Source organism: Lissotriton helveticus, chromosome 11, assembly GCF_964261635.1.
Source record: "Lissotriton helveticus chromosome 11, aLisHel1.1, whole genome shotgun sequence".
In the NCBI taxonomy this organism is placed as follows: domain Eukaryota; kingdom Metazoa; phylum Chordata; class Amphibia; order Caudata; family Salamandridae; genus Lissotriton; species Lissotriton helveticus.
In genome coordinates, this window is record NC_136072.1 from 373,788,436 (window position 1) to 373,816,284 (window position 27,849).

Genomic DNA, 27,849 nt, shown 5'->3' on the forward strand with positions numbered 1-27,849 from the left:
AATCCAGGCACCCTTCATCAGGGAACACTCCTACATCAGAGAAATCCAGGCACCCTTCATCAGGGGATACTCCTGCATCGGGGTAATCCAGGCACCCCTCATCAGGGGACACTCCTGCATCGGGGTAATCCAGGCACCCTTCATCAGGGGGCACTCCTGCATCAGAGTAATCCAGGCACCCTTGCATCAGTGGACACTCCTGCATCAGGGTAATCCAGGCACCCTTGCATCATGGGACACTCCTGCATCAGGGTAATCCAGGCATCCTTCATCAGGGCACACTTCTGCATCAGGGTAATCCAGGCACCCTTTATCAGGGGACACTCCTACATCAGAGTAATCCAGGCACCCTTGCATCAGATCAAGGGACACTCTTGCATCTGGGTAATCCAGGCACCCTTCATCAGGGGACACTCCTGCATCAGAGTAATCCAGGCACCCTTCATCAGGGGACACTCCTGCATCGGGGTAATCCAGGCACCCTTGCATCAGTGGACCCTCCTGCATCAGGGTAATCCAGGCATCCTTCATCAGGGGCCACTCATGCATCAGGGTAATACAGGCACCCTTCATCAGGGGACACTCCTGCATCAGGGTAATGCAGGCACCCTTCATCAGGGGACACTCCTGCATCAGGGTAATCCAGGCCCCCTTGCACCTGGGGACACTGCTGCATCAGAGTAATCCAGGCACCCTTCATCAGAGGACACTCCTGCATCAGAGTTATCCAGGCACCCTTCATCAGGGGGCACTCCTGCATCAGAGTAATCCAGGCACCCTTCATCAGGGAACACTCCTACATCAGAGTAATTGTAGGAAGGGGGAGTCTCTGGTTGGCGCAGTGCAACACTGGCGACAAGCAGGGCCTCTCTCTTCCTCGTCAGGGCTGAGGGTTACCTTCAAGACAACCTCTGCTTACCCTCTAGGTAGTGTGGCTTAAGCAGTCTTAGGCTAATCTCTGGGGCATGTAGGGTTAAACATTTGCAATATTACACCATCACAACCAACCCACCACACAATGACACCAAACTGTATTTGTGAAAATATATCTCTTTATATAAATCTCAAGCAGGCTTGTAAATACAGTCTTGGTTACTTTTCAAAGCAGGTTCCAGTTACTCTTTTATCAATGTTCCAGTTCTTTCTTTAGGGTTTCTTACAAATAGTTCTTATTCGGCTTATTTCCCCAAAAACGGGGATTCCAGGCTCCTCACGATACTTTTCTCCTTTCTGATTGTTAACCAGGATTCCCCCAGCTGCCCGTGGCCTCTCTGTGCCCCTTCGTTACTCCGTGATCAACATACGGGCCCGGTCGGCCTCCTCTCACGCTTCTGGCGGGGAGCGGCGGCCGGGGAATCAGTGCCTGCCTCGCCGGGCGGCGGCGCGGCTGACAGGGGGAGAGAGCGGGGGCCCTGGGAGCGCTCCACACGCAGCTCCGAGGCTGGGCGGACCGAGGGAGAGAAACAGTACCTTCGCTGGGGAGTCGGCTGGGCGCAGGTCAGCGCTGTAGTCCGCGTTGCGTTGTCTTCCGTCCGAGGTCAGGAGCGAGCGGCGGCTCGGCTCTGGCTCGGGGGTTGGCGGTGCGGCGCGGGCCGGGCTGCTCTGGACAAGCGCCTCCGGATTTCCTGACGGGAGGGCACACACAGAGGGCGGTGATCCTCGGGGCAGGCCTCTTTAGTTCCAGGCGACGATCAGGCACCCCACGCAACAGCTGTGTCAGCGGCGGCGCGTTCAGGGGCACAAGACTCGAAGGGGTGCAAGCAGGCACCGGGCGCCACCCTCTCTTCACGATGCGAGCTGCCGCTCGGGGCCAGTCACGGTGTTTAGATCAGCCGGGCTGGTCCTCACGTTGCTTCTGGGCCAGGCAGGCGGCAGTTACTTTGTTCAGAGCGTGGGCAGCTCCCAGAGTGGTGCTAGAAAGCGCGATTATCAGAGCGCGCTCTGCTTCTCCTGGAGAGGCTCGCAAAAGGGAATCAGCGTCTTGTAGTGGTTCCGCGGTCAGGGGGTAGCGCTCACTGTTCCTGGAGCGCTGGTCAGGGGGCAAGTTCACAGGCAAGCCCTTGGAGATCTTTAGCAGAGTTTGGCACAAAGTTCAATAAAAGCAAAAGTCTCTTGTAGTCTCTTCTTTTCCTCTCCTTTGGCAGCAAGGCACCAGACACAGGCCAGAGTCAGCACTCCTCCTTGTAGTCCTTCCAGGTCCTTCTCTTCGGGCAGAGTTTCTTCTGTAGCGCAAACAGGATCTAATTTACAAGGAGCAGGGCTCCTACTTTTATACCCAGTTTCTTTTGTTCTAGCAAGCCAGGGGGGCCTCTGCATAACTGCTCCAGTCTCTGAGTACTTGTTGTGGGTACTTATGACTTCTGCATTCAGTGTGAGGGCAGGCACATCAGCCGCTCCCCAGGGGGGCGGAGCCGGCATTGAGAGGGCAGGAGTGGCCTGAGCACTTTGTTTACAAGCTTCGGTCCTTCCTGGGCCAGGTGCAGGCTGAGTCATCAGTCGCTCCCCAGGAGGGCGGAGCCAGCATTGTGGTGGCAGGGGCACAGCCTGATGCATCATTCAGGGGAAACTCCCACCACCCATTCAGGGGTCCTCCTGCTAATCACTACCTGTCAACTCCCAGCCCTGTCACTCACACACACCAGACAGTCAGATCCACATCCAAGCAGAGGCGGGCTGAAATGGTTAGGCAAGCAAATGCTAACTTTCTAAAAGTAGCATTTGCAAACACAGGATATTAAAATAAACTTTACTAAAAGAAGTATTTTATTATTCTGAGTTCAGGCATACTAAACACGAATTTCTACCATGTTCCCTGAGCCTGCTGGGATTATAGAGTGTAATAATTCCAGCAGCCCATCTGGCCTAGAAGGGAACAGGTAGCCTTACAATAGTGAAAAACGACTTTGGCAGTAATTCACTATTAGAACATGCCACACACATCAGGGCATGTTCTACCTTACACTTACAATGCACCCTGCCCTCTGGCCTACCATAGGGGTGACTAATATGAAGGTTAAGGGAAGGTTTAGGGGCTGGCAAGTGTGTGCACTTGCCCAGCCAGGGTGACAGTACCAGACTGCACGCAGGTTCTGCAATGGCAGACCCTAGACATATTTTAAGGCTGCTTCTGTGGGTGGCGCAACCAGCGCTGCAGGCCCACTAGCAGTATTGGCATTCACAAGCCCTGGCACTCCTGGTGCACTTTACTAGGGACTAACAGTAAATCCAATGAACCAATCATGGACATCAATCACATGTACACTTTACAGTAGGGAGCACTTGCACTGCGGCACGGGTTGGCCGTGGCGCAGCGCCCTGAGTAGCAGACACCATCAAAACATTGGAGGCACAACAGCAAAAAGTGGAAGGGAAACTCACGCCAAGGTGCCAGGTCTAACACGTGTCCCCTCCAGCTGAAATGTGGGGAGAACTACCCTTCCCCAGGGAGTTCCTCATCACTAAGGCGGAAAAATCTGGACAGACCATCAGCGTTGGCGTGATCTGTGCCAGGGCGGTGTTCCACCGTGAAGTCCATACCCTGTAGGGAGATGGACCACCTCAACAGTTTTGGGTTCTCACCCCTCATTTGCATCAACCATCTGAGGGGCCTGTGGTCCGTCTGAACCCGGAAGTGAGACCCAAACAAGTAGGGTCTTAGCTTCTTCAGCGCCCAGACCACAGCAAATGCTTCTCGCTCTATTGCACTCCACCTACTTTCCCGTGGAAGTAACCTCCTACTGATGAAGGCTACGGGTTGGTCCCAGCCCTCCTCAGTCATCTGTGAGAGAACAGCCCCTACACCATGCTCTGAAGCGTCTGTTTGCACTATGAATTCCTTGGAGAAATCAGGAGCCAGGAGCACGGGCGCCGTGCACATGGCAGTCTTCAGGGTGTCAAAAGCCTTCTGACAGGTGTCAGTCCAAATCACATTCCTGGGCTGCTTCTTAGAAGTCAGTTCTGTCAAGGGGGTCACAATAGTGCCATAGCCCTTGACAAACCTCCTGTAATACCCAGTGAGCCCCAGGAAGGCTCTCACTGCAGTCTGGGTCTTGGGGGGTTCCCAAGCCAGGATGGTCTCAATTTTGGGTTGCAAGGGTGCCACCTTGCCACTCCCCACTTGGTGTCCCAAGTACACCACTGAACCCTGCCCAATCTGGCACTTGCTTGCCTTGATTGTGAGGCCTGCCTTGCGCAGCGCCATCAACACTTCCCAGAGGTGCCGCAGGTGTTCTGGCCAGGTGCCACTGAACACTGCGATGTCATCCAGGTAGGCGGCACTGAACTCATCCAGCCCGACCAACACCTGGTTGACCAACCTCTGAAAGGTGGCAGGGGCATTGTTCATCCCAAATGGCATAACCCGGAACTGGAAATGCCCATCTGGTGTGGAGAATGCTGACCTCTCCTTTGCCCCATCGGTCAAGGCGATCTGCCAGTACCCAGACGTTAAATCAAACGTGCTGAGGAACCGGGCAGCCCCTAGCCGATCAATGAGCTCATCAGCTCTGGGGATAGGGTGCGCGTCAGTCTTGGTGACTGAATTGAGTCCTCTGTAGTCCACACAGAACCGGAGTTCAGGTGTGGCTCCCGGCGCAGCAGCCTTTGGGACCAAGACCACGGGGCTGGACCAAGGACTGCTGGAAGACTCAACCACCCTAAGAGCAAGCATCTTGGAGACCTCCTCCTTGATGCAGGCCCGGACCCTGTCAGTTACCCTGTAAGCCTTATGCTTCACAGGTAAGCTGTCTCCTGTGTCCACATCATGGACGCACCAATCTGTGACACTGGGAACCAGGGAGAACAGGTCTGGAAACTGCCCCAGCAACTGGCGGCAGTCTTCCTGTTGCTCAGGGGTCAGGGTGGGTGAGAGGTTAACTCCATCCACTGACCCATCTTTCTCACAGGCCACTAAGAGGTCAGGAAGAGGCTCAGACTCCTCTTCCATTCCATCATCAGTGCCAACAGCATGCCCACTTCGGACCTTTTCAAGTGGGGCTTGAGGCGGTTGACATGTAAGACCCTTAAAGGATTCCTGGGCGTCTTCATGTCCACCAAGTATGTCACTGAGCTCTTGCGCTCCACAACCTCAAATGGGCCTGTCCACTTATCCTGAAGTGCACAGGGTTCCACTGGGGCCAAGACATACACCTCCTGTCCAGGCTGAAGCTCTACCAGAGTGGCATTCTGGTCGTACCACCGCTTCATCTCCTCCTGGCTTGCTTCCAGATTTGCCTCAGCAAGTTGTCTGAAGCGCCTGGTTTGGTTTCTGAAGGCCAGCATGTAGCTATATACATTCTGGGGAGGTTTCCTGGGAGATTGCTCCCAGCCTTCCTTTACCAAACTCAGTGGTCCTCTCACGGGGTGGCCATACAGCAGCTCAAAGGGGCTGAACCCTAGAGACTTCTGTGGCACCTCGCGGTATGCAAAGAGCAGGCATGGTAAGAGGACGTCCCACTTACGCCTCATTGGACCTTCCAGGCCCATGATCATGCCCTTCAGGGTTCGGTTGAATCTCTCAACCAACCCATTTCCTTGGGGATGGTAAGGTGTGGTGAACTTGTAGGTTACACCACACTCTTGCCAAAGGGACTTCATATACTTGGATATAAAGTTGGTCCCCCTGTCGCTCACCACCTCTAGAGGGAACCCCACTCTGGAGAAAATTCCCATTAGTGCACGCCCCACCACGGGGGCCGTCACTGTCCTCAGAGGGATGGCTTCAGGGTACCGGGTGGCATGATCCACCAAGACCAGGATGAACCTGTTGCCCATGGCTGTCTTGGGGTCCAGAGGCCCAACAATATCAATACCCACTCGTTGGAATGGCGTACTGACCACAGGGAAGGGTTGGAGGGGAGCCTTGTTCTTCCCTCCGCTCTTCCCACTTGCCTGGCAAGTTGGACAGGTCCTACAATGAGCATCTGAGCTCTTGTGCATTTGGGGCCAGTAGAAGTGGGTGACAAGCCTGTCATAGGTCTTGTCCATCCCCAAATGTCCTGCTAAAGGCACATCATGAGCCAGTCCCAGTAGGAAGGCTCTGAACTTCTGGGGTACCACCAGCACACGGGCTGACCCAGGTTCAGCAGCCTTAGGCTCTGAGTACAGGAGGTCATTCTCCCAGTACACATAATGTGTTTTGGCCTGAACACCATTGGCCTGGTCTGCAGCCTGCTGCCGCATACCCACGAGAGAAGGGCATTCTTTCTGCTCCCTGCAGAATTCCTCCCTGGAGGGGCCTCCTTCTTGCTGCCAATGGGTCAGCTCAGGCAGGTCCCCCAGTTCGGCAATCTGTTCCCCAGTAGGCTCCAGGGCATCCCCCTCAAGGTCTGCTTCCTCCTGGACCGTGGGAACTTCAGGGGCCGGTTTCCCGCGCACCCTGCGCCTTCTCCCTAAGGCCGGTTCCTGGGCCTCTCCGTCAGGCCCCAGGACCTCTTGATCACCCCTACTGGCTGCCATTGACCGGGTGGTCACGCACGCCCAGTCAGGTAGACCCACCATCTTCAGGTGAGTCGTTTTCTCCACCTTTTCCCAAGGGGAGTCCTCCAAGTCATTCCCTAGCAAACAGTCAACAGGCATGGCTTTCCTCACACAGACCTGCAGAGTACCAGAGACCCCCCCCCACTCGAAGGGAACTTGAGCCATCGGACACTGACTCTCTGAATTGTCAGCGTTGACAACCCTACAGTAGGCATGGGGTACAACCTGCTCCTGAGACACCAGGTGATGCCTCACTGCAGTCACACTGGCTCCTGTGTCTCTAAGAGCCTCAGCTTTCTTACCATTGATGGTAACCACCTGCCCATATTTTTTAGTGTTAGAGGGCAGGTAGCTTGTAGGGACCATCTCACTGTCTCCTAGTGAGACTAGGGTCATCTGAACAGGATCTCCACCCCCCGGGACCATCACTTCTTCTCCTAAGTGAACACTGGTCACTTGTCGGGGCGGAGCACCAGTGGGTGCTGGTTTTCCAAACAGGCGACACTTGGGGTCACTGGCTATGTGCCCCGGGTCACCACATTTGTAACAATTGAAGGGCCCCTTTGGAACAGGTCGACCTGTCGGGGCCCCATTCTGCTTAGGGGGTGGGGGAGGCTGAGAACCTTTCTGCTGGTCCCCTTGGGGATTACTTTGGGGGCCTTTTTGGAACCCTTTCTGTTTTCCCTTGTCCCCCCCACTCTTCTGCTGGGGACCCTGCCCACCCTTGGCGGAGTCTCCCACTGGACCCTTGTGGACCCTGGTGCTGAGCCAGCGGTCCGCCTCCTCAGCAAGTTTCCTCGGGTTGGACAACTTGCTATCAATCAGGTGCTGGCGTAACTCAGGAAAACATTGATCAGACAAGTGCTCCCATGCAATTAAATCAAAGAGACCTTGAAAATCATTCACTTTGTTACCCTTCACCCAACCATCCAGTGCTCTGCAAAAAAAAGTCACAAACTCCACATATGTATTCCCAGGCCGCTTATTACACCCCCTAAACTTCTGCCTATACATTTCAGGGGTAAGCCCATACCTGGTCATTAAAGCTTCTTTCATATGGGGATAGGATCTCTGGTCTTCAGTGGGCAAATCTAGCAGGGTGTCCCTTCCTTCGCTAAGGAACCTTCCCCATAACCCCGCTCCCCAATCCTTCTCAGGGACCCGGTGGGAAAGCATGGCTACCTCATATGCCCTAAACCACTGTCCTATGTCATCCCCCTTAAAGAACTCTTTAACTACATCTTTGGGGATGTGCACTCTTGACTCTACCTGCACCGGCGTTGTGCTGCCACCAGAGGGAGGACGATCCAAGGCTTTCTCTTTTAGACTCATCTCCCTCATTTTCATATCAAACTCAAACTGGAGTTTTCTTTCTTCCAGAGCCATTTTTTTGCTTTCAAGCTCCATTTGGCCCTTCAAATTCAATTCTGCCATCTTGATCTCATGATCCCTGGTTGCCTGTCTGTCTGCCAGCTCCTCTGGCGACAGGCCTCTGCCAAAGCTAAGAACGCTGTCTGGTTTTTCCAGACCCACAGGATCCACAGGTGCATTCTGATCCTCAGGTGCCTTCCTAGATTCAATCCAGGCTCTCATGGCCTTGTAGAACTCAGGTTTGTTTCTGCATCCTGCGTGTGGAACCTTGAGTTTCCTGCAAAAATAACTCAACTGCTTCTTTGTGTAGTCATCCAGCTTTGATGCATCCCATTCTAGCCCCTGCGCACTAGAGGCTATGGACTCTCCTCCATCAATGCTGTTTGTGCCAGGCATGTTTGCAACACTAGGGATCTTCTTCTTTTAGCAAAATTAAAAAATCAAAAAGTCTGTGGCTAAGTTACTGGACTGTAATCACTATGCAATGGTCAGTAGCTAAGGTAAAACACTGCAAATGTAAATTCGCGAATCCTCACCGCTGCGTCCAATGTAGGAAGGGGGAGTCTCTGGTTGGCGCAGTGCAACACTGGCGACAAGCAGGGCCTCTCTCTTCCTCGTCAGGGCTGAGGGTTACCTTCAAGACAACCTCTGCTTACCCTCTAGGTAGTGTGGCTTAAGCAGTCTTAGGCTAATCTCTGGGGCATGTAGGGTTAAACATTTGCAATATTACACCATCACAACCAACCCACCACACAATGACACCAAACTGTATTTGTGAAAATATATCTCTTTATATAAATCTCAAGCAGGCTTGTAAATACAGTCTTGGTTACTTTTCAAAGCAGGTTCCAGTTACTCTTTTATCAATGTCCCAGTTCTTTCTTTAGGGTTTCTTACAAATAGTTCTTATTCGGCTTATTTCCCCAAAAACGGGGATTCCAGGCTCCTCACGATACTTTTCTCCTTTCTGATTGTTAACCAGGATTCCCCCAGCTGCCCGTGGCCTCTCTGTGCCCCTTCGTTACTCCGTGATCAACATACGGGCCCGGTCGGCCTCCTCTCACGCTTCTGGCGGGGAGCGGCGGCCGGGGAATCAGTGCCTGCCTCGCCGGGCGGCGGCGCGGCTGACAGGGGGAGAGAGCGGGGGCCCTGGGAGCGCTCCACACGCAGCTCCGAGGCTGGGCGGACCGAGGGAGAGAAACAGTACCTTCGCTGGGGAGTCGGCTGGGCGCAGGTCAGCGCTGTAGTCCGCGTTGCGTTGTCTTCCGTCCGAGGTCAGGAGCGAGCGGCGGCTCGGCTCTGGCTCGGGGGTTGGCGGTGCGGCGCGGGCCGGGCTGCTCTGGACAAGCGCCTCCGGATTTCCTGACGGGAGGGCACACACAGAGGGCGGTGATCCTCGGGGCAGGCCTCTTTAGTTCCAGGCGACGATCAGGCACCCCACGCAACAGCTGTGTCAGCGGCGGCGCGTTCAGGGGCACAAGACTCGAAGGGGTGCAAGCAGGCACCGGGCGCCACCCTCTCTTCACGATGCGAGCTGCCGCTCGGGGCCAGTCACGGTGTTTAGATCAGCCGGGCTGGTCCTCACGTTGCTTCTGGGCCAGGCAGGCGGCAGTTACTTTGTTCAGAGCGTGGGCAGCTCCCAGAGTGGTGCTAGAAAGCGCGATTATCAGAGCGCGCTCTGCTTCTCCTGGAGAGGCTCGCAAAAGGGAATCAGCGTCTTGTAGTGGTTCCGCGGTCAGGGGGTAGCGCTCACTGTTCCTGGAGCGCTGGTCAGGGGGCAAGTTCACAGGCAAGCCCTTGGAGATCTTTAGCAGAGTTTGGCACAAAGTTCAATAAAAGCAAAAGTCTCTTGTAGTCTCTTCTTTTCCTCTCCTTTGGCAGCAAGGCACCAGACACAGGCCAGAGTCAGCACTCCTCCTTGTAGTCCTTCCAGGTCCTTCTCTTCGGGCAGAGTTTCTTCTGTAGCGCAAACAGGATCTAATTTACAAGGAGCAGGGCTCCTACTTTTATACCCAGTTTCTTTTGTTCTAGCAAGCCAGGGGGGCCTCTGCATAACTGCTCCAGTCTCTGAGTACTTGTTGTGGGTACTTATGACTTCTGCATTCAGTGTGAGGGCAGGCACATCAGCCGCTCCCCAGGGGGGCGGAGCCGGCATTGAGAGGGCAGGAGTGGCCTGAGCACTTTGTTTACAAGCTTCGGTCCTTCCTGGGCCAGGTGCAGGCTGAGTCATCAGTCGCTCCCCAGGAGGGCGGAGCCAGCATTGTGGTGGCAGGGGCACAGCCTGATGCATCATTCAGGGGAAACTCCCACCACCCATTCAGGGGTCCTCCTGCTAATCACTACCTGTCAACTCCCAGCCCTGTCACTCACACACACCAGACAGTCAGATCCACATCCAAGCAGAGGCGGGCTGAAATGGTTAGGCAAGCAAATGCTAACTTTCTAAAAGTAGCATTTGCAAACACAGGATATTAAAATAAACTTTACTAAAAGAAGTATTTTATTATTCTGAGTTCAGGCATACTAAACACGAATTTCTACCATGTTCCCTGAGCCTGCTGGGATTATAGAGTGTAATAATTCCAGCAGCCCATCTGGCCTAGAAGGGAACAGGTAGCCTTACAATAGTGAAAAACGACTTTGGCAGTAATTCACTATTAGAACATGCCACACACATCAGGGCATGTTCTACCTTACACTTACAATGCACCCTGCCCTCTGGCCTACCATAGGGGTGACTAATATGAAGGTTAAGGGAAGGTTTAGGGGCTGGCAAGTGTGTGCACTTGCCCAGCCAGGGTGACAGTACCAGACTGCACGCAGGTTCTGCAATGGCAGACCCTAGACATATTTTAAGGCTGCTTCTGTGGGTGGCGCAACCAGCGCTGCAGGCCCACTAGCAGTATTGGCATTCACAAGCCCTGGCACTCCTGGTGCACTTTACTAGGGACTAACAGTAAATCCAATGAACCAATCATGGACATCAATCACATGTACACTTTACAGTAGGGAGCACTTGCACTGCGGCACGGGTTGGCCGTGGCGCAGCGCCCTGAGTAGCAGACACCATCAAAACATTGGAGGCACAACAGCAAAAAGTGGAAGGGAAACTCACGCCAAGGTGCCAGGTCTAACAGTAATCCAGGCACCCTTCATCAGGGGACACTCCTGCATCATGGTAATCCAGGCCCCCTTCATCAGGGAACACTCCTGCATCAAGGTAATCCAGGCACCCTTGCATCAGGGGACACTCCTACATCAGAGTTATCCAGGCACCCTTCATCAGGGGACACTCCTGCATCAGAGTAATCCAGGCACCCTTCATCAGGGGAAACTCCTACATCAGAGTAATCCAGGCACCCTTCATCAGGGGACACTCCTGCATCATGGTAATCCAGGCCCCCTTCATCAGGGGACACTCCTGCATCAAGGTAATCCAGGCACCCTTGCATCAGGGGACACTCCTACATCAGAGTTATCCAGGCACCCTTCATCAGGGGACACTCCTGCATCAGAGTAATCCAGGCACCCTTCATCAGAGGACACTCCTGCATCAGAGTTATCCAGGCACCCTTGATCAGGGGACACTCCTGCATCAGAGTAATCCAGGCACCCTTCATCAGGGAACACTCCTACATCAGAGTAATCCAGGCACCCTGCATCAGGGGACACACCTGCATCAGAGCAATCCAGGCACCCTTCATCAGGGGACACTCCTGCATCATGGTAATCCAGGCCCCCTTCATCAGGGGACACTCCTGCATCAAGGTAATCCAGGCACCCTTGCATCAGGGGACACTCCTACATCAGAGTTATTCAGGCACCCTTCATCAGGTGACACTCCTGCATCAGGGTAATCCAGGCACCCTTGCATCAGGGGACGCTCCTGCATCAGGGTAATCCGGGCAACCTTGCATCAGGGGACACTCCTTCATCGGAGTTAGCCAGGCACCCTTCATCAGGGGACACTCCTGCATCGGGGTAATCCGGGCACCCTTGCATAGGGGACACTCCTGCATCAGGGTAATCCAGGCACCCTCCATCAGGGCACACTCCTGCATCAGGCTATTCCAGGCACCCTTCATCAGGGGACACTCCAGCATCAGAGTAATCCAGGCACCCTTGCATCAGATCAAGGGACACTCCTGCATCTGGGGAATCTAGGCACCCTTCATCAGGGAACACTCCTGCATCAGAGTAATCCAGGCACCCTTCATCAGGGGACACTCCTGCATCACAGTAATCCAGGCACCCTTAATCAGGGGTCACTCCTGCATCGGGTAATCCAGGCACCTTTGCATCAGGGGACGCTCCTGCATCAGGGTAATCCAGGCACCCTTGCATCGGGGGACACTCCTGCATCAGGGTAATCCAGGCACACTTGCATCAGGGGACACTCCTGCATCGGGGTAATACAGGCACCCTTCATCAGGGGACACTCCTGCATTTGGGTAATCCAGGTACCCTTGCATCTGAGGACACTCCTGCATCAGAGTAATCCAGGCACCCTTCATCAGGAGTCACTCCTGCATCAGAGTTATCCAGGCACCCTTCATCAGGGAACACTCCTGCATCAGAGTAATCCAGGCACCCTTCATCAGGGGACACTCCTGCATCACAGTAATCCAGGCACCCTTCATCAGGGGTCACTCCTGCATCGGGTAATCCAGGCACCTTTGCATCAGGGGATGCTCCTGCATCAGGGTAATCCAGGCACCCTTGCATCGGGGGACACTCCTGCATCAGGGTAATCCAGGCACACTTGCATCAGGGGACACTCCTGCATTGGGGTAATACAGGCACCCTTCATCAGGGGACACTCCTGCATTTGGGTAATCCAGGTACCCTTGCATCTGAGGACACTCCTGCATCAGAGTAATCCAGGCACCCGTCATCAGGAGACACTCCTGCATCAGAGTTATCCAGGCACCCTTCATCAGGGGACACTCCTGCATTAGAGTAATCCAGGCACCCTTCCTCAGGTGTGAGAAGTTGGCCTGATAGGTGATGTTTCCAATTCTGGAACCACCTATTATCAGACCAAACAATCCCTTATGGTGTCTGGTTGTAAGTCAACCTTATTAGACAAGCTATCCTAGGGGTAGCATGGACTAAGCAGCCTAAAGGCTTAACTTAAGAGGTCGTGTTAAGCGAGCTATTTTACCACATACAATCCTGTAATATCAAATGAAAGGACACCACACAAGTATATATTATAAAAATATATGTGTTTATTACTAAAAACAATCCCCAGTATTCTTTATGAATAAAGGGGCACATGCGTTAAATCAAAAGCACTGTTTAAACATACAAGTTGCACAATTATGGATGAGGGCGGGTGGCCACTCAAACCATATACTAAACAAGTGGTATAAGAGATACCAATCGAGCAGTGGTTAGGCCTAGGGCCTAGGGAATCGCTGGGAGCAGTCAGGACAAGCAGTGCTGAAGTCGGGAATGGCCCTCGGGATTCGGGAGATGTGCGGAAAGCGCACGCATGCACCAATGTTAACCAATGGTGCGTAAAAGTCATAAAGTTAAAGTTTACGGACACTTCCGCTGGACCTAGAGGAACAAAACTTAACACACAGACCCTAGAGATGTGCACCAGTGTGGGAACACCGGCGGAGCAAAGTTACCTCACCCACAGGAAGTGGGTGCACAGGGTCAAAGTGGCGTCGGGTTTTGACACGCAGGCTCTTGGTGCTTGAAGCTGAAAGGGCTGCAGGCAGGTTGAAGATGAAGTGTCCGGTGGAGTCCAAGGGTGGACTCAAGTCGAAGGGTACCTGAAAGCAGAGGGGACAGAGTCTGGGTCACTCAGCAGTGACCAGGGTGGAACCAGGACGGAACCAGGCAATGTCGGGCGCAATCAGGTGGTCGTCGAGGAGCTTCTCTCCGCTGTCACATGGGCTCTGGGGCATCTGCGACGTCCAGGAGCAGGTCACGATCTGTCCCACGCAGTCTCTCACCGTCGGCGCTGTCGGCTTCAAGTTTGGAGCAAACAACACTTGGCAAGAGCAATCCACGCGGGATCGGAAGATTGCTTCTCACTCGGACCAGGAAGGTCAGAGTCGGGGCTCCTTTTCAGGGGAGCTGGTGTGGATCTGGAGCAACCAGATTCACGAGTCTTCTTTGTAGTTTCGTCGGCACAGGGACCACTAGCCAGCTGGCAAGTGACCGGGCCAACGCGTTGAGCCAAATGGAGCAGAAGGGCCCCACGCAGCACTCGTCGAGTGTGGAGGGCTGAACTTCGGCTCAGGAGTAGCTCAGGGTGGGGGCTTCTCAAACCCCGGTGCACAGCTTCAAGGGTCACTCGTGGGCTGCACGGTCAGCGTCTCGTGGTCAATTCAAGATGGCATGCCCCACGCTTCCGGTCGCCTCCACGGGTCTCAGCTCTGCAGGGACTGTGGATCGGGCTGTTGGAAGGCAGGCAAGCTTGATCTCGTTGATCTCAGTCGCTCGAGTTCCGGCGGGAACTGCAACTAAGTAGACGTCGAGGGCTGGATGGTGCCTGCTGCTGCAGGGTGGTCACTCCTTGACCACAAGGGAGATTCTTCGGGCTTCCACGTTGAGATGGAGGTCCAAGGGTCCAGAGTTTCGTTTCTAATGTTTCTTCCAGGAAATCTGATGTGCATTGGCACTGCTCCCACTCTTATTCGAATCTGGGGGGCGTGATTACCTGCTAGGTCCCCCCCTATGGGTGGGACCCAGGAAGGGGGTGGATACACCCCTTTCCTTTGATCCAGGCCGCCCTGGCACGAGGGCTGGAGTGCCCCAGAACCGGTTTGGCCGGATTATGCAAGGGGCAGCCTTGTGCGCCCCAGGCAGTGTCTGGTTTCTTTCAGACCTCCCTGCTACAATCCACTATCTCCTGTCTGGAGGGTGGTGACACCCTCCTGTGACAGGAAACCCTTTGTCCAGGACCCATTTGGCCGAGTTTCGGTCAGCTGCAGGGGTCCAGACATTTGTCTGTGGCAGAGGCATCCATTTTGTGGATCTAAGGTCTTTGGAGAAATTAACCGCATTAAAGTAAAGGAACATGTCTTACCCCTCTAGAGGGGTGGAATGCTATCCCCGTCGCCAGAACTGGCGAGGGGATAGTATTCCAAATCGTATGACACCTTACACGACATGTTTTGATAAAGCCAAACCAAAGTTGCTATTTAACTGCGAGGATTATAAGGCACTTAAGAGTATATGGTATGGCATTATCCTGAAACAGCTTAGGGAGTTTTTCCCGACAGCTGCAGACAGGCTCAGCTCATGCTAGAGCTCCATCTCACATAAAACCATGCACTCTGCCTCCAGGATTGATGAGGCTTTCTATAGGAGTGGCTCACAGGTTTACATGTGTCCATATATAGGTTTAGATATAGGTATACTATATCTAAGCAAGGGGTGATTACACCACCTTACCCCAGCTGAGTGATCAGCCAGTTGTGTCAATTTAAGAACCAGCCAGGGGTGGCAAAAGATATGCTGCAGCCCCTGGTAGGCCTTGGTGGCCCCTATGCCCTGGGCACCTATAGTGCATTATACAGGGGCTGACAAGGAGTCCATTTCCAATTGGTATGTGCCTATAGCACATGTGTCATTAATTTAGTGATAGAACAGCAGGCTGGGGGTCTGATCAGCAGGCCCACAGCCTCAGTAGTCGAAAACCAGTGAAGCAAAAAGCAAAAATTTGGGGTGACCATAGGATAGCAGACCCTACTCTCCTACATCAGGGGACACCCCTGCATCATGGTAATCCAGGCACCCTTCATCAGGGGACACTCCTGCATCAGGGTAATCCAGGCACCCTTGCATCAGGGGACACTCCTACATCAGAGTTATCCAGGCACCCTTGTATCAGGGGACACTCCTGCATCAGGGTAATCCAGACACCCTTGCATCAGGGGACACTCCTGCATCAGGGTAATCCAGGCACCCCTGCATCAGGGGACACTCCTGCATCAGGGTAATCCAGGCACCCGTCATCAAGGGACACTCCTGCATCAGAGTAATCCAGGCACCCTTCATCAGGGAACACTCCTACATCAGAGTAATCCAGGCACCCTTCATCAGGGGACACTCCTGCATCAGGGTAATCCAGGCACCCTGGCATCATAGGACATTCCTGCATCAGGGTAATCCAGGCACCCTTCATCAGGGCACACTTCTGCATCAGGGTAATCCAGGCACCCTTCATCAGGGGACACTCCTACATCAGAGTAATCCAGGCACCCTTGCATCAGATCAAGGGACACTCCTGCATCTGGGTAATCCAGGCACCCTTCATCAGGGGAAACTACTGCATCAGAGTAATCCAGGCACCCTTCATCAGGGGACACTCCTGCATTGGGGTAATCCAGGCACCCTTGCATCAGTGGACCCTCCTGCATCAGGGTAATCCAGGCATCCTTCATCAAGGGACACTCCTGCATCAGGGTAATACAGGCACCCTTCATCAGGGGACACTCCTGCATCAGGGTAATGCAGACAGCCTTGCATCGGGGGCACTCCTGCATCAGGGTAATCCAGGCAACCTTCATCAGGGGACACTCCTGCATCAGGGTAATGCAGGCACCCTTCATCAGGGGACACTCCTGCATCAGGGTAATCCAGGCACCCTTGCATCGGGGAACACTCCTGCATCAGGGTAATCCAGGCACCCTTGCATCGAGGGACACTCCTGCATCAGGGTAATCCAGGTACCCTTGCATCAGGGGACACTCTTGCATCTGGGTAATCCAGGCACCCTTGCATCAGTGGACACTCCTGCATCAAGGTAATCCAGGCACCCTTCATCAGGGGACGCTCCTGCATCAGGGTAATCCAGGCACCCTTGCATCAGTGGACACTCCTGCATCAGAGTAATCCAGGCACCCTTGCATCGGGAGACACTCCTGCATTAGAGTAATCCAGGTACCCTTGCATCAGGGGACACTCCTGCATCAGGGTAATCCAGGCACCCTTCATCAGGGGAAACTCCTGCATCTGAGTAATCCAGGCACCCTTCATCAGGGGTCACTCCTGCATCAGGGTAATCCAGGCACCCTTGCGTCAGGAGACACTCCTGCATCAGAGGTATCCAAGCACCCTTCATCCGGGGGCACTCATGCATCAGAGTTATCCAGGCACCCTTGCATCGGGGGACACTCCTGCATCAGGGTAATGCAGGCACCCTTGATCAGGGGACATTCCTGCATCAGGGTAATCCAGGTACCCTTGCACCTGGGGACACTGCTGCATCAGAGTAATCCAGGCACCCTTCTTCAGAGGTCACTCCTGCATCAGAGTTATCCAGGCACCCTTCATCAGGGGACACTCCTGCATCAGAGTAATCCAGGCACCCTTCATCAGGGAACACTCCTACATCAGAGTAATCCAGGCACCCTTCATCAGGGGACACACCTGCATCAGAGTAATCCAGGCACCCTTCATCAGGGAACACTCCTGCATCATGGTAATCCAGGCCCCCTTCATCAGGGACACTCCTGCATCAAGGTAATCCAGGCACCCTTGCATCAGGGGACACTCCTACATCAGAGTTATTCAGGCACCCTTCATCAGGTAACACTCCTGCATCAGGGTAATCCAGGCACCCTTGCATCAGGGGACGCTCCTGCATCAGGGTAATCCGGGCAACCTTGCATCAGGGGACACTCCTTCATCGGAGTTAGCCAGGCACCCTTCATCAGGGGACACTCCTGCATCGGGGTAATCCAGGCACCGTTCATCAGGGGACACTCCTGCATCGGGGTAATCCAGGCACCCTTCATCAGGGGACACTCCTGCATCGGGGTAATCCAGGCACCCTTCATCAGGGGGCACTCCTGCATCAGAGTAATCCAGGCACCCTTGCATCAGTGGACACTCCTGCATCAGGGTAATCCAGGCACCCTTGCATCATGGGACACTCCTGCATCAGGGTAATCCAGGCACCCTTCATCAGGGCACACTTCTGCATCAGGGTAATCCAGGCACCCTTCATCAGGGGGCACTCCTGCATCAGAGTAATCCAGGCACCCTTGCATCAGTGGACACTCCTGCATCAGGGTAATCCAGGCACCCTTGCATCATGGGACACTCCTGCATCAGGGTAATCCAGGCACCCTTCATCAGGGCACACTTCTGCATCAGAGTAATCCAGGCACCCTTGCATCAGGGGACACTCCTACATCAGAGTTATTCAGGCACCCTTCATCAGGTAACACTCCTGCATCAGGGTAATCCAGGCACCCTTGCATCAGGGGACGCTCCTGCATCAGGGTAATCCGGGCAACCTTGCATCAGGGGACACTCCTTCATCGGAGTTAGCCAGGCACCCTTCATCAGGGGACACTCCTGCATCGGGGTAATCCAGGCACCGTTCATCAGGGGACACTCCTGCATCGGGGTAATCCAGGCACCCTTCATCAGGGGGAACTCCTGCATCGGGGTAATCCGGGCACCCTTCATCAGGGGGCACTCCTGCATCAGAGTAATCCAGGCACCCTTGCATCAGTGGACACTCCTGCATCAGGGTAATCCAGGCACCCTTGCATCATGGGACACTCCTGCATCAGGGTAATCCAGGCACCCTTCATCAGGGCACACTTCTGCATCAGGGTAATCCAGGCACCCTTCATCAGGGGACACTCCTACATCAGAGTAATCCAGGCACCCTTGCATCAGATGAAGGGACACTCCTGCATCTGGGTAATCCAGGCACCCTTCATCAGGGGACACTCCTGCATCAGAGTAATCCAGGCACCCTTCATCAGGGGACACTCCTGCATCGGGGTAATACAGGCACCCTTCATCAGGGGACACTCCTGCATCAGAGTAATCCAGGCATCCTTGCATCAGGGGACACTCTTGCATCTGGGTAATCCAGGCACCCTTGCATCAGTGGACACTCCTGCATCAAGGTAATCCAGGCACCCTTCATCAGGGTACGCTCCTGCATCAAGGTAATCCAGGCACCCTTGCATCAGTGGACACTCCTGCATCAGAATAATCCAGGCACCCTTGCATCAGGAGACACTCCTGCATTAGAGTAATCTAGGAACCCTTGCATCAGGGGACACTCCTGCATCAGGGTAATCCAGGCACCCTTCATCAGGGGAAACTCCTGCATCTGAATAATCCAGGCACCCTTCATCAGGGCACACTCCTGCATCAGAGTAATCCAGGCACCCTTCATCAGGGGGCACTCCTGCATCAGGGTAATCCAGGCACCCTTGCGTCAGGAGACACTCCTGCATCAGAGTTATCCAAGCACCCTTCATCAGGGGGCACTCCTGCATCAGAGTTATCCAGGCACCCTTGCATCGGGGGACACTCCTGCATCAGGGTAATCCAGGCACCCTTGATCAGGGGACACTCCTGCATCAGGGTAATCAAGGTACCCTTGCACCTGGGGACACTGCTGCATCAGAGTAATCCAGGCACCCTTCATCAGAGGACACTCCTGCATCAGAGTTATCCAGGCACCCTTCATCAGAGGCCACTCCTGCGTCAGAGTAATCCAGGCATCCTTCATCAGGGAACACTCCTACATCACAGTAATCCAGGCACCCTTCATCAGGGGGCACTCCTGCTTCAGAGTATTCCAGGCACCCTTCATCAGGGGGCACTCCTGCATCAGGGTAATCCAGACACCCTTGCATCAGGGGACACTCCTGCATCAGGTTAATCCAGGTACCCTTGCATCAGGGGACACTCCTGCATCAGGGTAATCCAGGCACCCTTAAATCAGGGGACGCTCCTGCATCAGAGTAATCCAGGCCCCCTTCATCAGGGGACACTCCTGCATTGGGGTAATCCAGGCACCCTTCATCAGGGGAAAAACTCCTGCATCAGAGTAATCCAGGCACCCTTGCATCAGTGGACACTCCTGCATCAGGGTAATCCAGGCACCCTTGCATCATGGGACACTCCTGCATCAGGGTAATCCAGGCACCCTTCATCAAGGCACACTTCTGCATCAGGGTAATCCAGGCACCCTTCATCAGGGGACACTCCTACATCAGAGCAATTCAGGCACCCTTGCATCAGATCAAGGGACACTCCTGTATCTGGGTAATCCAGGCACCCTTCATCAGAGGACACTCCTGCATCAGAGTTATCCAGGCACCCTTCATCAGAGGACACTCCTGCGTCAGAGTAATCCAGGCATCCTTCATCAGGGAACACTCCTACATCACAGTAATCCAGGCACCCTTCATCAGGGGGCACTCCTGCTTCAGAGTATTCCAGGCACCCTTCATCAGGGGACACTCCTGCATCAGGGTAATCCAGACACCCTTGCATCAGGGGACACTCCTGCATCAGGTTAATCCAGGTACCCTTGCATCAGGGGACACTCCTGCATCAGGGTAATCCAGGCACCCTTAAATCAGGGGACGCTCCTGCATCAGAGTAATCCAGGCACCCTTCATCAGGGGACACTCCTGCATTGGGGTAATCCAGGCACCCTTCATCAGGGGAAAAACTCCTGCATCAGAGTAATCCAGGCACCCTTGCATCAGTGGACACTCCTGCATCAGGGTAATCCAGGCACCCTTGCATCATGGGACACTCCTGCATCAGGGTAATCCAGGCACCCTTCATCAAGGCACACTTCTGCATCAGGGTAATCCAGGCACCCTTCATCAGGGGACACTCCTACATCAGAGCAATTCAGGCACCCTTGCATCAGATCAAGGGACACTCCTGTATCTGGGTAATCCAGGCACCCTTCATCAGGGGACACTCCTGCATCAGAGTAATCCAGGCACCCTTCATCAGGGAACACTCCTACATCAGAGTAATCCAGGCACCCTTCATCAGGGGACACACCTGCATCAGAGTAATCCAGGCACCCTTCATCAGGGGACACTCCTGCATCATGGTAATCCAGGCCCCCTTCATCAGGGGACACTCCTGCATCAAGGTAATCCAGGCACCCTTGCATCAGGGGACACTCCTACATCAGAGTTATTCAGGCACCCTTCATCAGGTAATACTCCTGCATCAGGGTAATCCAGGCACCCTTGCATCAGGGGACGCTCCTGCATCAGGGTAATCCGGGCAACCTTGCATCAGGGGACACTCCTTCATCGGAGTTAGCCAGGCACCCTTCATCAGGGGACACTCCTGCATCGGGGTAATCCAGGCATCGTTCATCAGGGGACACTCCTGCATCGGGGTAATCCAGGCACCCTTCATCAGGGGACACTCCTGCATCGGGGTAATCCAGGCACCCTTCATCAGGGGGCACTCCTGCATCAGAGTAATCCAGGCACCCTTGCATCAGTGGACACTCCTGCATCAGGGTAATCCAGGCACCCTTGCATCATGGGACACTCCTGCATCAGGGTAATCCAGGCACCCTTCATCAGGGCACACTTCTGCATCAGGGTAATCCAGGCACCCTTCATCAGGGGACACTCCTACATCAGAGTAATCCAGGCACCCTTGCATCAGATGAAGGGACACTCCTGCATCTGGGTAATCCAGGCACCCTTCATCAGGGGACACTCCTGCATCAGAGTAATCCAGGCACCCTTCATCAGGGGACACTACTGCATCTGGGTAATCCAGGCACCCTTCATCAGGGGAACTCCTGCATCAGAGTAATCCAGGCATCCTTGCATCAGGGGACACTCTTGCATCTGGGTAATCCAGGCACCCTTGCATCAGTGGACACTCCTGCATCAAGGTAATCCAGGCACCCTTCATCAGGGTACGCTCCTGCATCAGGGTAATCCAGGCACCCTTGCATCAGTGGACACTCCTGCATCAGAATAATCCAGGCACCCTTGCATCAGGAGACACTCCTGCATTAGAGTAATCTAGGAACCCTTGCATCAGGGGACACTCCTGCATCAGGGTAATCCAGGCACCCTTCATCAGGGGGAACTCCTGCATCTGAATAATCCAGGCACCCTTCATCAGGGCACACTCCTGCATCAGAGTAATCCAGGCACCCTTCATCAGGGGGCACTCCTGCATCAGGGTAATCCAGGCACCCTTGCGTCAGGAGACACTCCTGCATCAGAGTTATCCAAGCACCCTTCATCAGGGGGCACTCCTGCATCAGAGTTATCCAGGCACCCTTGCATCGGGGGACACTCCTGCATCAGGGTAATCCAGGCACCCTTGATCAGGGGACACTCCTGCATCAGGGTAATCAAGGTACCCTTGCACCTGGGGACACTGCTGCATCAGAGTAATCCAGGCACCCTTCATCAGAGAACACTCCTGCATCAGAGTTATCCAGGCACCCTTCATCAGAGGGCACTCCTGCGTCAGAGTAATCCAGGCATCCTTCATCAGGGAACACTCCTACATCACAGTAATCCAGGCACCCTTCATCAGGGAGCACTCCTGCTTCAGAGTATTCCAGGCACCCTTCATCAGGGGACACTCCTGCATCAGGGTAATCCAGACACCCTTGCATCAGGGGACACTCCTGCATCAGGTTAATCCAGGTACCCTTGCATCAGGGGACACTCCTGCATCAGGGTAATCCAGGCACCCTTAAATCAGGGGACGCTCCTGCATCAGAGTAATCCAGGCACCCTTCATCAGGGGACACTCCTGCATCAGGGTAATCCAGGCACCCTTGCATCAGTGGACACTCCAGCATTAGGGTAATCCAGGCAGCCTTGTATCAGGCGACACTCCTGCATCGGGGTAATCCAGGCACCCTTGCATCAGTGGACACTCCAGCATTAGGGTAATCCAGGCAGCCTTGTATCAGGCGACACTCCTGCATCGGGGTAATACAGGCACCCTTGTATCAGGGACACTCCTGCATCAGGGTAATCCAGGCACCCTTGCATCAGGGGACACTCCTGCATCAGGGTAATCCAGGCACCCTTCATCAGGGGACACTCCTGCATTGGGGTAATCCAGGCACCCTTCATCAGGGGAAACTCCTGCATCAGAGTAATCCAGGCACCCTTGCATCAGTGGACACTCCTGCATCAGGGTAATCCAGGCACCCTTGCATCATGGGACACTCCTGCATCAGGGTAATCCAGGCACCCTTCATCAAGGCACACTTTTGCATCAGGGTAATCCAGGCACCCTTCATCAGGGGACACTCCTACATCAGAGTAATTCAGGCACCCTTGCATCAGATCGAGGGACACTCCTGCATCAGAGTAATCCAGGCACCCTTCATCAGGGGACACTCCTGCATCGGGGTAATCCAGGCACCCTTGCATCAGTGGACCCTCCAGCATCAGGGTAATCCAGGCTTTCTTCATCAGGGGACCCTCCTGCATCAGGGTAATACAGGCACCCTTCATCAGGGAAAACTCCTGCATCAGGGTAATGCAGGCACCCTTCATCAGGGAAAACTCCTGCATCAGGGTAATCCAGGCACCCTTGGATCGGGGAACACTCCTGCATCAGGGTAATCCAGGCACCCTTGCATCGGGGGACACTCCTGCATCAGGGTAATCCAGGCATCCTTGCATCAGGGGACACTCTTGCATCTGGGTATTCCAGGCACCCTTGCGTCAGGAGACACTCCTGCATCAGAGTTATCCAAGCACCCTTCATCAGGGGGCACTCCTGCATCAGAGTTATCCAGGAATCCTTGCATCGGGGGACATTCCTGCATCAGGGTAATCCAGGCACCCTTCATCAGGGGAAACTCCTGCATCAGAGTAATCCAGGCACCCTTCATCTAGGGTCACTCCTGCATCAGGGTAATCCAGGCACCCTTGCGTCAGGAGACACTCCTGCATCAGAGTTATCCAAGCACCCTTCATCAGGGAAAACTCCTGCATCAGAGTAATCCAGGCACCCTTGCATCAGTGGACACTCCTGCATCAGGGTAATCCAGGCACCCTTGCATCATGGGACACTCCTGCATCAGGGTAATCCAGGCACCCTTCATCAAGGCACACTTTTGCATCAGGGTAATCCAGGCACCCTTCATCAGGGGGCACTCCTACATCAGAGTAATTCAGGCACCCTTGCATCAGATCAAGGGACACTCCTGTATCTGGGTAATCCAGGCACCCTTCATCAGGGGACACTCCTGCATCAGAGTAATCCAGGCACCCTTCATCAGGGGACACTCCTGCATCGGGCTAATCCAGGCACCCTTGCATCAGTGGACCCTCCAGCATCAGGGTAATCCAGGCTTTCTTCATCAGGGGACCCTCCTGCATCAGGGTAATACAGGCACCCTTCATCAGGGAAAACTCCTGCATCAGGGTAATGCAGGCACCCTTCATTAGGGGAAACTCCTGCATCAGGGTAATCCAGGCACCCTTGGATCGGGGAACACTCCTGCATCAGGGTAATCCAGGCACCCTTGCATCGGGGGACACTCCTGCATCAGGGTAATCCAGGCATCCTTGCATCAGGGGACACTCTTGCATCTGGGTATTCCAGGCACCCTTGCGTCAGGAGACACTCCTGCATCAGAGTTATCCAAGCACCCTTCATCAGGGGGCACTCCTGCATCAGAGTTATCCAGGAATCCTTGCATCGGGGGACATTCCTGCATCAGGGTAATCCAGGCACCCTTCATCAGGGGAAACTCCTGCATCAGAGTAATCCAGGCACCCTTCATCTAGGGTCACTCCTGCATCAGGGTAATCCAGGCACCCTTGCGTCAGGAGACACTCCTGCATCAGAGTTATCCAAGCACCCTTCATCAGGGGGCACTCCTGCATCAGAGTTATCCAGGAATCCTTGCATCGGGGGACACTCCTGCATCAGGGTAATCCAGGCACCCTTGATCAGGGGACACTCCTGCATCAGGGTAATCCAGGTACCCTTGCACCTGGGGACACTGCTGCATCAGAGTAATCCAGGCACCCTTCATCAGAGGACACTCCTGCATCAGAGTTATCCAGGCACCCTTCATCAGGGGCCACTCCTGCATCAGAGTAATGCAGGCACCCTTCATCAGGGAACACTCCTACATCACAGTAATCCAGGCACCCTTTATCAGGGGACACTCCTGCATCAGGGTAATCCAGGCACCCTTGCATCAGGGGACACTCCTACATCAGAGTTATTCAGGCACCCTTCATCAGGGGACACTCCTGCATCAGGGTAATCCAGGCACCCTTGCATCAGGGGACGCTCCTGCATCAGGGTAATCCGGGCACCCTTGCATCAGGGGACACTCCTGCATCAGGGTAATCCAGGCACCCTCCATCAGGGCACACTCCTGCATCAGGCTATTCCAGGCACCCTTCATCAGGGGACACTCCAGCATCAGAGTAATCCAGGCACCCTTGCATCAGATCAAGGGACACTCCTGCATCAGAGTTATCCAGGCACCCTTCATCAGGGGACACTCCTGCATCAGAGTAATCCAGACACCCTTCATCAGGGGAAACTCCTGCATCAGAGTAATCCAGGCACCCTTCCTCAGGGGACACCCCTGCATCATGGTAATCCAGGCACCCTTCATCATGGGACACTCCTGCATCAGGGTAATCCAGGCACACTTGCATCAGGGGACACTCCTGCATCAGGATAATCCAGGCACCCTTCATCAAGGGACACTCCTGCATCAGGATAATCCAGGCACCCTTCATCAAGGGACACTCCTGCATCAGAGTAATCCAGGCACCCTTGTATCAGGGGACATTCCTGCATCAGGGTAATCCAGACACCCTTGCATCAGGGGACACTCCTGCATCAGGGTAATCCAGGCACCCTTGCATCAGGGGACACTCCTGCATCAGGATAATCCAGGCACCCTTCATCAAGGGACACTCCTGCATCAGAGTAATCCAGGCACCCTTCATCAGGGAACACTCCTACATCAGAGTAATCCAGGCACCCTTCATCAGGGGACACTCCTGCATCAGGGTAATCCAGGCACCCTTGCATCATGGGACATTCCTGCATCAGGGTAATCCAGGCACCCTTCATCAGGGCACACTTCTGCATCAGGGTAATCCAGGCACCCTTCATCAGGGGACATTCCTACATCAGAGTAATCCAGGCACCCTTGCATCAGATCAAGGGACACTCCTGCATCTGGGTAATCCAGGCACCCTTCATCAGGGGACACTCCTGCATCAGAGTAATCCAGGCACCCTTCATCAGGGGACGCTCCTGCATCAGGGTAATCCAGGCACCCTTGCATCAGTGGACACTCCTGCATCAGAATAATCCAGGCACCCTTGCATCGGGAGACACTCCTGCATTAGAGTAATCTAGGAACCCTTGCATCAGGGGACACTCCTGCATCAGGGTAATCCAGGCACCCTTCATCAGGGAAAACTCCTGCATCTGAGTAATCCAGGCACCCTTCATCAGGGCACACTCCTGCATCAGAGTAATCCAGGGACCCTTCATCAGGGGGCACTCCTGCATCAGGGTAATCCAGGCACCCTTGCATCAGGGGACACTCCTGCATCAGGGTAATCCAGGCACCCGTCATCAAGGGACACTCCTGCATCAGAGTAATCCAGGCACCCTTCATCAGGGAACACTCCTACATCAGAGTAATCCAGGCACCCTTCATCAGGTGCCACTCCTGCATCAGGGTAATCCAGGCACCCTGGCATCATGGGACATTCCTGCATCAGGGTAATCCAGGCACCCTTCATCAGGGCACACTTCTGCATCAGGGTAATCCAGGCACCCTTCATCAGGGGACATTCCTACATCAGAGTAATCCAGGCACCCTTGCATCAGATCAAGGGACACTCCTGCATCTGGGTAATCCAGGCACCCTTCATCAGGGGACACTCCTGCATCAGAGTAATCCAGGCACCCTTCATCAGGGGACACTCCTGCATCGGGGTAATCCAGGCACCCTTGCATCAGTGGACCCTCCTGCATCAGGGTAATCCAGGCATCCTTCATCAAGGGACACTCCTGCATCAGGGTAATACAGGCACCCTTCATCAGGGCACACTCCTGCATCAGGGTAATGCAGACAGCCTTGCATCGGGGGCACTCCTGCATCAGGGTAATCCAGGCAACCTTCATCAGGGGACACTCCTGCATCAGAGTAATCCAGACACCCTTCATCAGGGGAAACTCCTGCATCAGAGTAATCCAGGCACCCTTCCTCAGGGGACACCCCTGCATCATGGTAATCCAGGCACCCTTCATCAGGGGACACTCCTGCATCAGGGTAATCCAGGCACACTTGCATCAGGGGACACTCCTACATCAGGGTTATCCAGGCACCCTTGTATCAGGGGACATTCCTGCATCAGGGTAATCCAGACACCCTTGCATCAGGGGACACTCCTGCATCAGGGTAATCCAGGCACCCTTTCATCAGGGGACACTCCTGCATCAGGATAATCCAGGCACCCTTCATCAAGGGACACTCCTGCATCAGAGTAATCCAGGCACCCTTCATCAGGGAACACTCCTACATCAGAGTAATCCAGACACCCTTCATCAGGGGAAACTCCTGCATCAGAGTAATCCAGGCACCCTTCCTCAGGGGACACCCCTGCATCATGGTAATCCAGGCACCCTTCATCAGGGGACACTCCTGCATCAGGGTAATCCAGGCACACTTGCATCAGGGGACACTCCTACATCAGGGTTATCCAGGCACCCTTTGTGAGAAGTTGGCCTGATAGGTGATGTTTCCAATTCTGGAACCACCTATTATCAGACCAAACAATCCCTTATGGTGTCTGGTTGTAAGTCAACCTCATTAGACAAGCTATCCTAGGGGTAGCATGGACTAAGCAGCCTAAAGGCTTAACTTAAGAGGTCGTGTTAAGCGAGCTGTTTTACCACACACAATCATGTAATATCAAATGAAAGGACACCACACAAGTATATATTATAAAAATATATGTGTTTATTACTAAAAAACAATCCCCAGTATTCTTTATGAATAAAGGGGCACAAGCGTTAAATCAAAAGCACTGTTTAAACATACAAGTTGCACAATTATGGATGAGGGCGGGTGGCCACTCAAACCATATACTAAACAAGTGGTATAAGAGATACCAATCGAGCAGTGGTTAGGCCTAGGGCCTAGGGAATCGCTGGGAGCAGTCAGGACAAGCAATGCTGAAGTCGGGAATG